The sequence below is a fragment of the Acomys minous genome (assembly GCF_964271855.1).
Source record: "Acomys minous genome assembly, chromosome: 9".
Taxonomy (NCBI): Eukaryota; Metazoa; Chordata; class Mammalia; order Rodentia; family Muridae; genus Acomys; species Acomys minous.
In genome coordinates, this window is record NC_140490.1 from 121,527,529 (window position 1) to 121,545,553 (window position 18,025).

The following is an 18,025-nucleotide window of genomic DNA, read 5'->3' on the forward strand; positions in this document are numbered from 1 at the left end:
TTGTCATTCCTTCTGATTAGGAGATTTAAGTGTCCCTTTCCAGCTAGTGAGGATAAATTAATATATTTTTTGTACATATATATTTCTTTTTTTACTTTTTATGGCCCTTTTTCTTGGGATTTTTATTCGTATATTCATTCTTTGACAATTTAACACATGTATATGGTTCATTATTACTGCCCAAACATACTTCCCTTTTTCTCTTATGTATGCCAGACCCCATCCCATAGTGTCACTCCTGTCCTACAAGTCCCAGTCTCCTATTCAATACTTTTTATTTCATAGTGTGTCTCACTGAGTTAATCCCAGGCTATGTACATTACCATAGTGTGGAACTATCAACCAGAGCCAAGCGGGTTCAGTGGTGGCAACGCGGGTGTGTAGCAAGTCTTACTCTCCCAGTTCCTGTTAGTTACAAGTAGATTAAACACATTTAGAAGTTGGATTTCCTGGACCTCTCTCCCTAGCTGACTATTCTTTGGGACAGTCTTGGGCAGACCCAGTAATAGTAAGTTCCTGATTCCTGTGGCCATCCCATGCTTGAAAGATGAAATTTTCCAATTTTTCTTCAACTCCTACATTCTTTCTACTTCCTCTTTTGAGATGAACCTTGAACCTCAAGGGAATGGTAAAACGTCTGGTTTAAGAAAGCCTTAATGGTCAATTATTCTCAGCGTCTGTACAGGTCTGGGTCTCTGAATTCACCTTCATTCCCTGCAAAGACAGGCTTCTATGTTTAAGTCAGGGATAGCCTTTGAAGGCTAAAAACATAGCTGTTTAGAAGGTGTCTTAAAACAATGCCACTTTAACTAAGCAGCAGTAGACAATTCTAATTGTCTACTAGACACTACTAGAACCTAATATCTCTTCAGTGATAGCCTTTCATGTTTTGAGTACTAGACATGTGTTCTCTCTTGTGGAGCAACACTCAATTAAAACTAAAGAGTGATTGGTTGCTCCAATAAAGTTGTACTATAATTTGGACACTTGGCATAGTTTTCCTAGCATGTTGGAGTTCATAGCTGCCCAAGACTTGATAATTGCAAGGAGCCATCTGCAGCTTTGAAATCTGGCCACCAAAAGGAAATCTTCCAATTAATCTCCTACTTGATTTCTGTGTATCTTGCACCCAATATATGAGACATTTTCAGGTATAGGATCTTATTAATTGTTCCTGGTGGGCAAGCGAGCAACTTGCCAAGGGCAAGGTCCTGCATTGGTATAGTTTGAAGGAATGTTTTTATCTTTTAGTATGTCTGAAATTCAAGTACTTAAAGCAGTGGTTCTCAACATGTAGGTTGCCATGCTTTGGGGAATCAAAAGCACCAAGGACCATGTGTGGTGTGGACCTAGACTTTCTGCTCTGATGTAGTAGATAGGCAGCACAGTCTCCTCGTGGGTCCCACAATATGGGTAGGAGGGACTACTTCTGACATGGACTCTGGCCCTCACACGTTGATCACTTTCCCCTGGTGCAGCAGCACTGCCAGGCCCCAGAGGAAGAGGATACAGGCAGTCCAGATGAGACTTGATAGGCTGAGGCAGATGTGAGGGGAGGAGGGCTCCCCTTTTGAGGACCAGGGGAGGGAGGGAGAGAGTGTGGCATCAGGAGGGAGCTACAATTGGGATGTACAGTGAAAAAATTAAATGTAAAAATTAAAAAAAGACTTTCAGAGTGTCACCTAGAACCATTTGAAGACACAGATGTTTACATTATGATTCATAAAAGTAGCCACATTTGAGTTATGAAGTAGTAACAAAAATAACTTTACGGTTCGGGAAGGGGGTATCACAACATAAGGAACTGCATTAAAGGGTAACAGCATCAGTAAGGCTGTGATCCACTGACTTAAAGAGAAATTTGACATCTCTTTCTCTCTTCCATTTTTATATTTTAAAAATCTATTAAATTGTTTGCAGTATCATTTTGTTTTTCGGTGCATCCTGAGTGTTTCTTGGTATTTCACTTTGGGATTTCATTTTTATTTTATGCATTGCTGTTTAATGGCGTGAGAGCAATTCAGTAACAAGGGAATTGCATATCATGGGTTAAAGCCTATGTGCGATCATTAGAACTTTAAAAAATAAAGTAGATATCGAAATACAACAGTACATTTTAAGAAATTTGCTATTTTCCCTAAACATAGCATAACATTTACTTTTTCTTTCAATTGATTTTTTTTTTGGTAATTTTGAAGTTTCTTCATTAAAAAATGTATTAAAAATCATTTTGAAATAGTGAGTTTCATACAAATGGAGATTTGATAATATGAATAGATGGCCATTTAGTATGTCAATAACCAATCTTTAAGTAATAAATATGTTGAAAGTGTCTTTATAACACGTGTGTTTATGTATTTATTTTGAAGCCTTATATAATGTGTATATTTCTGTGCTCATGGAGATGAGAAGGAGCAGATCAACAGGATTGTAAGGAATTAGGAATTCCTTACAGGCAGTTTTAAGCTAGGAGACAAGTCCTAGTCCTCTGCAAGAATGTTCTTAACCGCCAAGACTACTTTTAACTCTCTCTCTCTCTCTCTCTCTCTGTGTGTGTGTGTGTTTGTGCATGCGTGTGTGTGTGTGTGTGCACACACGTGTGTGATATTTATTTGTGTGTCTGCTACATGTGTTTACATTAGAGAACATGGCAGGAGTTGACACTGTTCCTCTCTTATGTGGTTCCCGTGGATCAAATTCACTTTATCAGCTTTGTTAGCAAAAATGCCTTTATCCTCTCAGTAATTTCAAACATCCAAAATGATTTTTTTTATACAAAATGGAAATATATAAAATTAAAACAAGATAAAAATATTCATGGTTGAAGCCATTAATTGGGTTCTTCATCTTTTTGTTCTTCATTCGTTTTGTTTTGTTCTGGTATCTTTGGAGTTCAAGCTGTCTGTGGCCTCCTTCTGCTCTTTCTGTGGGAAAAGGTGGTACTGAACGCTTGGTCCTTCTACATCTGCTTCTCAAGTTCTGAAAAAACAGGCATGAGCCATTCCACCTAGCTTACTGTGGTTCATTTTAAAATTAACTCTAAATTAACATGAGATATATGCAAAGCATATTCATATGTTTCTATATTCATACTTATTCATAAATATATATATATATTTATGAATATTGATGCCTGCTTCCCTTTCCTGTTTGACGTCAGGCCTCCCCACCAAGGGCAAGTGATCAAATCTGGGGCATCACAGCTCGTGTCAGAGGCAGTCCCTGCTCTCTACACAACCATGGAGAATGAGGTGTCCATTGGCTAGATCTGAACAGTGGGGTCTAGGTTTCCTGCGTGAATTGTCCTTGGTTGGTGCAACAGTTTGTGCAGGCCCCCCTGGCTTCATATCTTCCAGCCTTGATGGTCTACTTGTGGGGCTTCTGAACATTCTGGGTTCTTACATTCTTCTCTGTTCTTCCATAACACTCTCACCCTGAGTCTAGCAGCGAGCCCCAGCATCTGCCCTGATCCTCCACTGATTGGAGTCTCTCAAAGGACATCTATGTTGGGCTACTACCCACTTACAAGTGAGACTACACCATGCATGTCTTTCTCAGTCTGAGTTAACTCCGTCAGGATGATCTTTTCTAGTTCCATCCATTTGCATGCAGTTTTTACAACTTCCTTGATTTTAGTCTACGAGTAGTATTACATTGTGTTAATGAACCACAGTTTCTTTATCCATTCTTTGGTTGAGGGACATCTAGATCATTTCCAGATTCTGGCTATTATGAATAAGGCAGCTATTAACATAGTTGAGCAAATGTCTTTGTTGTATGGTGAGTCATCTTTCAGGTATATGCCCAGGAGTGTGATTTTGTTACCCTTACATTATATTAGAAAATTTGATTTTTTTTTAATATTTAGATGAACATTATTGGGTGTAGGAGAGCACCTTTTTTTCATTGTGTACTTTCTTTTTTTTTTTTCTTATTCTTTCTTTCTTTCTTTCTTTTTTTTTCTTTTTTTGTTCCTTTTCTGTACATTGGTATTTTGGAGATTGCATCCACTGAAACTCGGGTTACAGATGCTTGTGAGGAGCCAAGTGGACCCTGGGAATCAAACTCAGGTTCTCTGGTTCTCTGCTAGAACAACCAATGTTCATAACCACTGAGCCATCCCCCCAGCCCATTGTGTAGTTTCTTAAAGATATTTTTATCTCTTATTTTGAAGCCAGTAATACCTTATTGGTTTAACTTCATCCATCCTACAGTGAGTTGAAGTTTTCCCTCTACATATATATATATATATACGTATATAAATTGTTTACACTTTCTATCAGTTTTAAAATTCTGCGTCCTCTATATTCATTTGAGGCTATAGCCCTTTTGTGGTGCTGTGGATGCCAGGCTGGCTAACTCATAAGCCTACAGAGAGTGTCTTTACTTCACTGTAGGTGCAATGGGATTCAAACTGTGGTCCTTACCCATATGTGGCAATATTTATCAATTGATTCATCTCCACACTCCCCAAAAGACTTCTATTTGTCTACGTTCATTCATAACAGTTGTTTTTAGTAGAACACATTCATTTTCAACTTTTCATAGCTTAAGCTTTTTCCTTCAACCTTTCCTTGCTCGTGATAAAACCATTCTCCGTAACTCCATTATCTTCCTACAAATGTTGCTACTGGATATTATATGTTCATATTTGTTCTTATATATAAACATGTATAGGTACAATTTCCCCTTATATCTGTGTTCTCTAAAACAATAATATTGTAGAACTTAATAGATCTGCATTACTTCTGAGAATGCATATTTTTTTCCCTTCTTTAAGATCTATTTTGAAAGCTTATCTGCACAGATGGAAACTCATCTTCCACCATGGGTACTGTCTTAATAAATCATCCTCCAAGTCTAGATCTACTAAACCTATTACTCCATGTTTTATCTATTCATCATAAGGTAGAAACTATTTTTATAACTTCAATACTTCCTCTCTCCCCACATCCTTGCCACCATGTGGTATCGCTTGAATTTTTGATCTTAGCCATTCTGATGGGTATAAGATGGAATCTCAGAGTTGTTTTGATTTGCATTTCCCTGATGAATAAGGAGGTTGAGCATTTCTTTAAGTGTTTCTCAGCCATTTGATATTCCTCTGTTGAGAATTCTCTGTTTAGTTCCAAGCCCCATTTCTCAATTGGGTTATTTGGTTTGGTGGTGTTTAATTTCTTGAGTTCTTTATATATTTTGGATATTAGACCTTTGTCAGATGTAGGGTAGGTGAAGATCTTTTCCCATTCTGTAGGCTGTCGCTTTGTTCTCTTGACAGTGTCTCCTGCCTTACAGAAGCTTCTCAGCCTCATGAGGTCCCATTTATTAATTGTTGACATCAATGTCTGGGCTGTTGGTGTTCTGTTCAGGAAGTTGTCTCCTGTGCCAATATGTTCCAGGCTCTTCCCCACTTTTTCTTCACTGGTGGGAATGCAAACTAGTACAACCACTTTGGAAATCTATCTGGTGCTATGTCAGAAAACTGGGAATAGGGCTTCCTCAAGACCCAGCTATTCCACTCCTTGGAATATACCCAGAAGATGCTCCAGCACACAAGAAAATTTGCTCAACCATGTTCATAGCAGCCTTATTAATAATAGCCAGATCATGGAAACAGCCTAAGTGTCCCTCAGTAGAAGAATGGATAAAGAAACTGTGGTACATATACACTATGGAATACTATTCAGCTATTAAAAACAAGGAATTCCCGAAATTTGTGGATAAATGGATTGAGCTAGAAATGATCATAATGAGTGAGTTAACCCAGAAGCAGAAAGACTCAAATGGTATATACTCACTTATATCTGCATATTAGCCCAAGGGGCATGTCCCACGAAAGCCTTCACTTACCAGGAAACTGAGACAGAGGGGAGGACATTCTAGTGGGACTCTAGATGAGAGAAGCATGGGAGAATGGCAAAGTAGAAGGATCCAGAGGGTCCTAGAAGCCTACAAGTAGAACATTATGATAGGCAGATTTGGGCTCAGGTGTCCCGCTCAAACTAAGGCACCAGCCAAGGACAATACAGATGGTAAACCTTAAACCCCTACCCAGATCTAGCCAAAGGACAGAACACTCTCCACAGTAGAGTGGAGAGTGGGATATTACTTTCTCACATACTCTGGTGCCTCACATTTGACCATGTCCCCTGGAGGGGGAGATCTGGTGGCACTCAGAGGAAGGACAGCAGGTTACCAAGAAGAGACTTGATACCCTATGAACATATACAGGGGGAGGTAATTCCCCTCAGGCACAGTCATAGGGGAGGGGAATAAGGGAAAAATGGGAGGGAGGGAAGAATGGGAGGATACAAGGGATGGGATAACCATTGAGATGTAACAAGAATAAATTAATAAAGAAGAAAAAAATAACTTCAATACCTCATTTTTCACTTAGGTTATTATAATTAATTACCATTGCCAAAAATAAAACCACATTGACTTTCTTTTAAAGTTAAACTATATCATGGAAATCATACTAATACAATGTATCTTGCAAAATGGTAAGAAAAAATATTTTTAAGTGCTTGTACAATAAAAAGACAACTATGTACAGTAATACACATGCCAATTAGCTTGACAGCTTTTTCACATTCTAATTCTCTCTCTGTCTCTATTTCTGTCTGTCTCTGTCTCCTCTCTCTCTCTCTCTCTCTCTCTCTCTCTCTCTCTCTCTCTCACTCTCTCTCTCTTGAGTGTGTATATGTGTGTGCACGCGCGTGCGTGTATTTTAAAGTGCCCTCCTATTCAGATGTATGCAACCTTACATATCACTTTTATAATAAAAGTAAAATATATATTTCACCAGTACAAAAATTCACAAATACAAAGAAAACATCTCAAAGTGGTCACTTTGGAAAGGAATATTTTATATCATGGTCTCATAGGCTGGCTGCTGTGTTCTCTTGAATAAACATGCCATGGCTGTATGTAGGTATGGATGGATGCATAATATTTTTGTTATGTATATAATTTGTCTGATCAGTACAACTATCCTTTCTGCCTCCTTGATATTTCTTCACAGTTAAGAGATTTTGAATGCTTCCTTTCTAACTCTTTACAAAATTTTTATTAGGTCATTGAAAACTAGTATCCTCACAGTGACATTTCATTAGTGGTCTTCCATAGCTTTATTTTGGTACCTCATGATTCATATTCAATTTCCTTCTTCCAGGCCAACATTTTAATCTTTTATGCATAAGAATATGTGGAATATGTCTACCAGTGCTATGCTGGCTTGTAAAATGAAAGTGAAGAAAATATTTGCATTTGACTGGTTGTTTTTCAGGCTTCTTCAAGAGGCAGAAAGCTGGCTGGAAATGAGCATCTTACCTAGTTTTTGAAGACAAGTTTAATTTATCATTATCAGAGGCATTCGTAAAAGGTAAAGTAAACTTACTTTGATCATGTGGATTGCCTAATTATTAGGCTACCTCATTACTGCTCTTGGAAAATTCAAACAAATATACATAGAAATATAATATATTGCATTATAGTGTTTCAAACATTATTTTGAAACTAAAATAGCACAAGTAATTCTGATACAAAGAGTTATAGAGCAGAAATGAAAAACAAATTAGAAGAAGAGGAAAGAAGCAGCAAACATAGGTAAAACTTACTTTGGCAGATCTATGGCCCAAAGCCATTTTAAGAGCATTTCCTGGGTCTGCTAATCACTGTTCACAGTCGGCCATCTGCGCTTTTCACTGTCTATTGGCTCATTATTGGGAATCTTTACTTCTTTACCATGCCCTGTTTCTTTTAATCTCATCTAGTCCAGAGGAAGGACTGACATAGCCACTGCATTTTGCTGATATCCAATACAAATGGAATATGTCTATTAGAAATTAAAACCTCTGTAGATTGCAAATAGCCACTTAGCCCCATAAAAATGACCCCATCACTTTACAGAGGCAATACACTAAGCAATATTTTTTCATACGAAAACAAAAGGGTCCAGAAAGATAAAAAGGAAGAACAGGAAGAAACTGCACAGTTAGACCTTAGTTCTCTGCTGCCATAATTGAAGGTCACGGTCTGAATAATTTATACAGAATAAAGGTATGTTGGATTTATAATTCAGAAGACTGAAAACATTTCTCAGCAGATACATCTGCTGAGGTCCTCCTACCTAATGGGGTCTTTAGACTCCCTGGACAGAGAATGATTTCACACGGTGAGAGTGCTCTATTTTGGATATTTTCTATTCTTTAAAGTCCCAGATTCATTATAGAAGTGCCCAGCTCTAATGGCACATTCACTTTTACTACCTGCTAAATGTTTCACATGCTGAAAGCATGGTTAGATGGACACTTTCCTCATTTCTTTCTATGCAATCGGAATTATGTTTCAAGGAGTGTTTTTTAAGGGTATGCTGTTCTTATTGGGTGCTCCTTGTAAGGAAGCTGCTCAGCAAGGCTGTTGACACTTGGACCGGCTCTGAAGAAAAATTTCTGTCTTTCAGATTTGGGAATGCAGAGTATTGTCACAGTACACCAGAACATCTCTGGCACATTGCTGTTTACAGCTGCACTTCTCCAAGGTTATAGCATTTACCAGAAATACTGTTATTTTCCCAAAGTGCACAGTGTCTACTACAAGTCGTAAGTGCTACTGATTTTTTCCCTTGGTGTGATTTAAAATTATATGGAAATGTGCTAAGGCAAGATTGTCGTTTTGTGCATCACCATAATGAATTCTGTACATAAATCCACACATACTTCTAATGTGTCCATTCAGATAAATGCTTTTCCTTAATGGATTGCTTTTGAGCTTATAGAATACATTGTATTATAGAGTAATTTTCACAAAAATAATTGTGTTATTTTAAAAATGTGACTCATGATCAATAGGGACGCTGTGCCTTTTTATTTTTAGAGTCTCTAAAATCAGAATTCTTGATTAATTTCTACATGCTATGAATTATTCAACACCTTTTCATTGCCAGATAAATAGGCTGATATTACAGAACGTGTATAACAAGGTAGAAGTGTAACACTGTATTAAAGCAAGCAGGTTCAGAGCTGACCTCTTGTTTTCAAGTGTTTCTGGTTCAAGATTAATTATCAGAAGGACCAGATATACTTGTTGTAAATCAACAAGTAGATACTCACTGTTCTCCACGCACTTTATTTTAAAAGCAGGAAAATCCTATGAGTACATGTAAATGAAGCTAATAAGTGGCTTCACATGTTAGTTACAGGCTATTAAGTGATTTCATCACTGTCTAATGATTAATTAAATGTGTTCTGTTTGTTTTGTTTTGTTTGGCTTCCAATGTGAAAAAAGGTGTTCACAGTTATTCGGTTACTTTGTGTGTGTAATATTCAATAGTTTCTTATTTTCATGAACCCTAACAGTGCTTTGCAATGGCTACTCAACCCTTGTTCTACTTTAAAGTTAAATTTATTGTGCGATAAAGAATTTGGGTTGGGCTAAGCATAGCTCTATGTAAATATAGTCACTCTCTAGTAATTCTAGATGCTGTATAGTGGGGAAAATTCGGTATTATGGGCAGTTTCAGATGGCGTATAACAGTTAAATGGTAATATTTTGTTCACATAGAGGCAATTCTTATCCCTGTGTGTCACATAGGTGCCATTTCTTATCCCTAAAAAAATTAAGAAAGCTGTAAAAGATCTATGGTATAAGTTATTCCAAAAACTATTTTTAAAATGTAGTTAATTTATTCAAATTACATCTATATTGCTATTCTCTCACTTGTATCCTCCCATTCCTTCCCGCTTCCTATTTTACCCTATGACCCTCTCCTAGGTCTATGACAGGAAGGGACCCCCTTCCCTACCATGTGGTCAGAGCCTTTCAAGTCTTATCTTGGTAGCCTGCTTGTCCTTTCTCTGAGTGCCACCAGGCCTCCCCACCAAGGAGACGTGGTCAAATATGGGGCAAAAGAGTTCATGTCAGAGTCAATCCCCACTCCAAAAACTATTAACAGCTAAAAGTCTATTGACCAGATAGTGAGTTATGTGAATAAATTAATTCATCAACAACACAAAAGCTTATGAGACAAGTGGCATGTTTTATTGTATTATATAATATTATATTATATATTCTGTATACATATATAAAATGTATAATACTATATTATACATATTTTGTATGTCAAAAAAATCTATGATACAGATTGTGGCTCATTGTACCTTGAAAATAAATTTTCAGGTCAGATGTAAAATTAAACATCTAGATGCAAGGTTTGCTAAACGGAAAGCAAGTCTTAAATTGTATTTATATATAATATCAGACATAGAAGTATTACAAACAGTATAAACCAGAGATAGAATCTAAGTGCCTTTGACTGAAGACATTACAAACTTCAGAAACAGCCCCAGAGGCACCTGAGCTGGGGCTGACCTGAATGTTTTGTCTCTGAAGAGATACAAGAATGTACCATGAAAGATCCAGAGGGAGGACATCAACCCGCAGTCCTACTAAGCTATGATGCCTGTGAAAACAGCCAGCCTGGCACAATAACACTACGAGTGTAACAGTAACTACACAGTTTGGCAGTAACCACCCAGTCTCTAATTAGATTTGGGGCCCATTCAAAAAAAAGTAAAAGGATGCTTAGTCCTGGAAATCATGGCAACTCAGTGATAGTGTGGTCATGGAAACCGGAGGAGAACCTAAAACCACCACTTTGCTACACCAGCGTAATCCCAAACTACACCCCAAACCTTTGTCCTTACGCTCACGGGTAACTGTATTTCGCACCCCTTATCAGGTACCTTTTTCTTTCAACATGTAGACCATTACAGAAAACCATAACTAATCAAACTGCAGTGTTGTGGAGACAAGCACCAGCGAACAAATATACAAATCACTCCTATTCCCAAGGCTTAAGGAAAATTGTCAAAATGGGATAAAAAGACTCTAAATGCCAGAGGATGAGGGAATTTTCTGTGAGATAGTGTATCCTAGTAATAGCACAATCAACTCTCATGAAATATCGCCACAGTGACTGTCAAATCATGAGCTGAACAAAGATGACACGCATACACCTGCCAAAGTAGACGGGAAAAAGCCCACATGGCCGTTTCAACTATGCGCAAAGCACAACAGGAAAGTGAGGGAGGCTGACAGTGAAGAAATTAGTCTTCTGCAGGGAAGAGCGCACCAAAGAGTTCTACAATATCTATTTGAAAATATGCAAACAATTAGCATTATACAAACTGAGCAGGTTATATGTGTATGCATATACATATTTAAATATTTTCATTTTATAAAAATTAGTGAAATAACTCATGAATATTAAAGAGAATAAGGTACATTTTGTATATAGGATGGTTTGAAGGGAGGAAAGGAAAGGAGTAAGTACTTATGTTGCAATCTCAAAAGTAAAATAAAACAACAGCAAAATCATTTTGTAATAGTTATCTCAAAATGTACTTAAGTAAACCGTTGGTTATCTTGGCACCTATTTCATGATTTTAGTTTGGTAAATTTTAAGTAGCTTATACCAAATGTATAAATATTTTCTGGAGTATTGCTGACAGCAATAATGCTGTCAATTTCAGAAAAGAGAAAAGTCTCTGAAATATCTATGATTCTTTCTGTTTATTTCAATAAAGAAGACATCTTTGTTTTACCCTATTAAAAGACTGAGAGGCAGAGAGTGATTCTAGCATAGATGGAGTACCATATATGAATAAGAAAGGATAGGGTATCCATATTAACTCTGAGAACTTCAAATTTATTCCAGTGCAAAGATGCAATATATCACAGCACTTCAATATCTGCTCAGCACAGCGCTAAGGTTCAACAGAGAGCTAACACTGGGAACAAGGAGTGGATTATATCCCATGCCTTGCTCCTCTTTTGGCTGTAAAACTCAATTTTATAGTGAAATTTCACTGAAGAGCCAGCTGATGAAGCAGGGGAATAATTTGAAATCCATTTCTAAGCTTCCAGAAGATGGTTAATGGAAATTCTCCTGATGTGCTTCTTTCCAAATGATATTTTTCTCCTAAGCAAAGACTTGCTGTTTCTCCCTTCCTTTGTTGGCTTGAGGTATGAACATGTAGCTACTATCTTAGCAGAGTTATGACCATTTGAGCTTTTATGGGTTCTTTTCATATCAAAATTATGTAATATCTGATTAACCATGGACAAACACTGGAGTTGAGTGACTAAACACAAAGACTATGGGGATGGCAAATGATTTCTTTAAAAATACGGAACAAAAGGGGCATTTCTCCCTCTAAGTGAATCCTGCCTCTGTGATTCACAAATGAACTGAGAAGAGGAAGCATAGACTGCCTGAAACTGTCTCTGACATTAAGCAATGGCCTCTGAGGGAAGGAATCTTAGTTTTGGAATCGAGAGACTACATTAAGCCTTGAACATAAACCTAAGGATTAAAGTGATGCTGGAGAAATCTTTGGACTTCAATCTATTTGCACAATTTTTGCAATTTCATGCTTCAATGCAGTGAGACAAGAATCACTTAGAAAGGAATGTCACTCCCATGCAAACTTAAGGTGGTTTCTGACGACTGTACATCCTTATATAAGTACTCATCAGCCCTAAATCAAGTATGTAAAAAAACACACACATTGATAAAGTCCAGAGCAGATAAAAATTATGGAAAGAGAATTAAATTATCTACCAAAGTTAAGGAACATCACAAAAATTTTATGTCTAGAATATACACTCAAGTTTTTAAAAATCTAGGACATTACACACGTCTTAAACAGTGGCTACTTTAAATGGAACTTATATTTCACAGTATTAAAAAATGAAGTGACATGGTTTAATATAAGCTGTTTCTCCATCTAAAATATTTATTTTATATAGCATTACATCACCTATTATACACACTGGTGGTCCCATGAAACATCTGACTAACTCAATGCAAGCAGAATTGTCATATAGGATAGTTTCTTTATGATAGAAGTGATTATGCAGCCTCATCCCTGTGCTTTTTTTGTAATTGTATTTATTCAAATGTATCTGCTGTATATGAAACCATCAGTTTATTAGTTTCTTCTGCAAACAAAAGGCAATTCTTTATTTTTAATATTATAGAAACTTATATTAATACATATTTCATAAATGCCAATATTATTTGATGAATAGATCTTTTAACTATATTATAGACTATAATTATAATAATTTCATTGCTATAACCTAGGGCAGGTTCTGGTAAAAAGTTTGTTCTTAGCACAAGAGGGTTCAAAAAGAAGTGGAAAGATGAATTTATGAAACTCCAGACCAGCAATAAGATAGAAATCACTGATCTGAAGAACACAAAATGCATTTTAGTGCCAGTGCATAAAAATAACATCAAAACTCTATATCTAAGAGGAGACTGCTCAGCTACAAGCCATGTAAACAATGGAATAGAATTTGAAGCACATTTATAAATATACAGTAATGACTTTGAACATTTAACCAAATATTTTTCAAGAGCAGAAAGTAGACTGAACCACAAGACTTTAACCTGAACCTGTAGCAAAAGATATAATATAGTTACCTACACTATTAGACCAGTTATTTATCATTGACAATTTTAATAACTAGAATAATTTTCAGTTATACTACTCATTTACTGCTGTCATCACTAAAACTTTAACTAGTCACCTTTTATGAGATCCTTTACATCCTGGTTATAGCTACATCCTTCCTTACCTGCTGGCCCCACCCTTTCTCCCTCTCCCACCTACTCCTCTGCTACAGTGCACAGACACAAAGAAGATAAGTAACACGCAGGATCCAAGGGAGGCTGCATAAACCTCACTCGGAATGGGAAATAGAACAGACAGAGGTAGTGGTTGAAGAGAAGGAACAAAGTAGGAGAGGAAATACAAAGAGACATGAGGAGGGGAGCAGATCTGGGGTGAGTGGGGGTGGAGGGCAAAAGGCCTGTAGAGAAAAGGAAACTTGTCGGCAAGCGCATCTCTGTGACAAGCAGGAGACTTACATCAGGGTAGCCTGCAATGGGCATATAAGATTAAGGCCCTTAGAGAGGTTGTGACAGAGGAAATCAAGAAAGCGCTGAAAAATTTTTCAGGAAAATGCAAACAATCAGGTGAAGAAAATCAAGGAAATAAATAAAATGGTTCAAGACCTAAAGGACAAAATGGAAACAATAATAAAATCACAAACAAAGGAAAGAGAAAACTTAGAGAAGAAAACCAAAACTGCAAAGGTATGCATTGCCAACAAAATACAGGAGATGAAGGAAAGAATCTCAGGTATAGAAGATACAGTGGAAGAATTTGATGTAACTATCAAATAAAATGTTCAGTATAAAAATTCCAGGGGTCCCGCTGAAACTATGGCACCAGCTAAGGACAATACAGGCCGTAAACTTCAAACTCCTACCCAGATCTAGCCAATGGACAGGACATTCTTCACAGTTGAGTGGAGAGTGGGGTGTGACTTTCACACGTACTCTGGTGCCACATATTTGACCATGTCCCCTGGAGGGGGAGACCTGGTGGCACTCAGAGGAAGGACAGCAGGTTACCAAGAAGAGACTTGATACCCTATGAGCATATAAAGGGGGAGGAAGTCCCCCTCAGTCACAGTCATAGGGGAGGGGAGTAAGGGGAAAATGGGAGGGATGGTGGAATGGGAGGATACAAGGGAGGGGATAACAATTTAGATGTAACAAGAATAAATTAATTAAAAAATTTCTGATATAAAATACCCAAGAAAAAAGGACACTATGAAGAGATGAAACCTAAGGATAATAGGAATTGAGGAAAGAGAAGATTCCCAGCTGCAAGGCCCATAAAATATTTTTAACAGAATCATAGAAGAAAAATTTTTCAATGTAAAGAGAGAAACCTATAAATATACAAGAGGCTTTCAGAACACCTATAGAGTAGACCAGTAAAGATAATTTTCCTGTCACACAATATTCAAAGCACCAAATGTGCATAACAAAGAAAAAATATTAAAAGAAGCAAGGTGAAAAGGCCAATTAACTTAAATGTCAAACATATCAGAATTCACACCTGACTTTCAGCAGAGACCATAAAAGCCAGAAAGACCTAGGCAGATGTGCTGCAAACTGGTCACAGATGCCAGTCCAGACTACTATGCCCAACAAAACTTTCAATAACCATAGATAGAAAAAACAAGATATTCCATGACAAAAACAAATTTAAACAGTACTTATCCATCAATCCAGCCCTACAGAAGATAGTAGAAGGAAAATTCCAAACCAAGGAGCCTAATAACACAAAGGAAAACACAAAATATAGATCACTTTAGCAAAACAAAAATTAGATGAGCATACATGTATACTATCACAAACAACATCAATATAAAAGGACCTAAAAGTCACTGGTCATTAATCTCTTTCAACATTAGGGGTCACAACTGCATAAACAGGACCCAACATTCTACTGCATACAAGATACACACATTAAACACAAAGATAGACATTTCCTGAGAGTAAAGGGCTGGAAGAAGGTATTCCAAGTACATGGACACAAGAAGCAAACTGGAGTAGCCATTACAATATCTATTAAAGTAGACTTTCTGCCAAAATTAGTCAAAAAGAGACGAGGAAGGACACTTCATACTCATTAAAGGAAAACTCAACCAATATGGCATCAAAATTCTGAACATGTATCCTCCAAATACAAGGGCACCCGCATTTGTAAAAAAAAACATTAATAAATCTTAAACCACACATCAATACCCACACATTAGTAGTGGGAGACTTTAACACCCCCTCTCACCAAAGGATGGGCCAAGAAATAGAAGCTAAGCTGAGAAATAATGACACTAACAGATGTTATAAATCAAATGGACCTACAGAGCTTTTCACTGAAATACAAAAGATTATACCTTCTCAGCATCTCAGGGAACCTTTTTTAAAATTGACCATATAGTAGGTCATAAAACAAGCTACAAGATAAACAGGAAGTTTAAAATAATACCTTGTTTCTTATCAGACCACCATTGACTACTGCTGGACCTCAACAGTAACAGAAATGAGAAAACGTCTACACACATATGGAAGCTGAACAACTCTCTTCTCAATGATAACTGGGTCAGAAAAGAAATAAGGAAAGAAATTAGGGTCTTCCTAAAATTCAATGAAAATGAAAGTACAACATATCCAAACATATGCAACACAATGAAAGCAGTGCTAAAAGGAAAGTTCATAGCAATAAGTACTTTCATAAATAGAGTGGAAATGCCTCATACAAACAACTGAATGGTATATCTGGAAGCACTAGCAAAGAGAAACAGACACACCCAAGAGGAGTAGAGGGCTCAAAATGCTCAAACTCAGGACTGAAATCAATAAATTAGAAATAAAGAGAACAATTTTAGAAATTAAAGAAACCAACAGCTGAATCTTTGAAAAAAACCAAAAAGATAGACAAATCCTTAGCCAAACTAGCTAAAAGGCAGAGAGAAACTATCCAAACCATCAAAATCAGAAATGAAAAGGGAGACATAACAAAAGACACCAAGGAAATCCAAAGAGGCATTAGATCTTACTTCAAAATCCTATACACAACAAAATTTGAAAATCTAAATAAAATGAAATATTTTCTTGACAGACTCCACTTACAAAAGTTAAATCAAGGTCAGGCAAACACATTAAATAATACCATATTACCTGTGGAAACAGAAGCAGTCATCAAAATTCTCCAAACCAGAAACAGCCCAGAGCCATATGGTTTCACTGCAGAACTCTATAGAACCTTCAAAGGAGAGATAACAATACTCCTCAAACTATTCCACAAAATAGAAATGGAAGGAACATAGCACAACTACAACTTATTCTAAAATGCTACAGTCACCAATTTTGCTTTACAAACATTGATGCAAAAATACTCAAAATATTCACAAACCAAATATGAGAACACATGAAACATATTACTCATCATGACCAAGTAGGCTTCACCCCAGGCATGCAGGGAGGTTTCCATATAGGGAAATCTATCAATGTAATCCACCATATAAACAAACTGAAAGAAAAAAAACCACATGATCTTCTCCCTAGATGCTGAAAAATCATTTGACAAAATCCAACACCCATTCGTGTCTACAAGTCTTGGAGAGATCAGGGATACAAGGCACATACCTAAGCATAATAAAGGCAATATGGAGCAAGCTAATAGCCAACATCAAATTCAATGGAGAGAAACTTAAAGTCCACAAAAATCAGGGACTAGACAAGGCTGCCCACTCTCTACATTTCTTCAATATAGTACTTGAAGTTTGAGCCAGAGCGATAAGGCAACGAAAGGAGATCAAGGGATCCACATTGGAATGAAGAAAGTCAAAGTATCACTATTCACAGATGACATGATAGTGTACATAAATGACAGTAAGATTTTAGCAGAGAACTCCTACAGCTGATAAACATCTTTAGCAAAGTGGCCGGATACAAGATTAATTCAACAAAATCACTACCCCTCATGTGTACAAATGACAAAAGGGCTGAGAAAGAAATTTGGGAAATTACACCCTTCTCAATAGCCACAAACAATATAAAGTACCTTGTTGTAACTCCAACCAAGCAAGTAAAAAACTTGAGTGAAAAAAAACTTCAAATATGAAGAAAGAAATTGAAGAAGATATCAGACAATGGAAAGACCTCCCATGCTCATGGATTGGGAGAATCAACATAGTAAAAAAGGCCATCTTACTAAAAGCAATCTACAGATTCAATCAATCCCTATAAGAATACCTATGCAACTCTTTACAGAACTTGAAAGGCCAAATCTCAACATCATATGAAAAAAAAAAACTCAGAATAGGAAAAACAATCCTGTATGATAAAAGATCTTCCAGTAGAATCTCCATCCCATACCTCAAGCTGTACTATATATAGAAAGAGCAACAACATTAACTTTGACATGGCAATGCCATAGAAATAGGCTGGTTGATCAACAGAATCAAATAGAAGACCCAAAAGAAACCCCACATACCTACGAACACATGATTTTTCACAAAGAAGCCAAATATGTAAAATGGAAATTAGATAGCATCTTCAACCAATGGTACTGGTCTAATTGTATTTCTACATGTA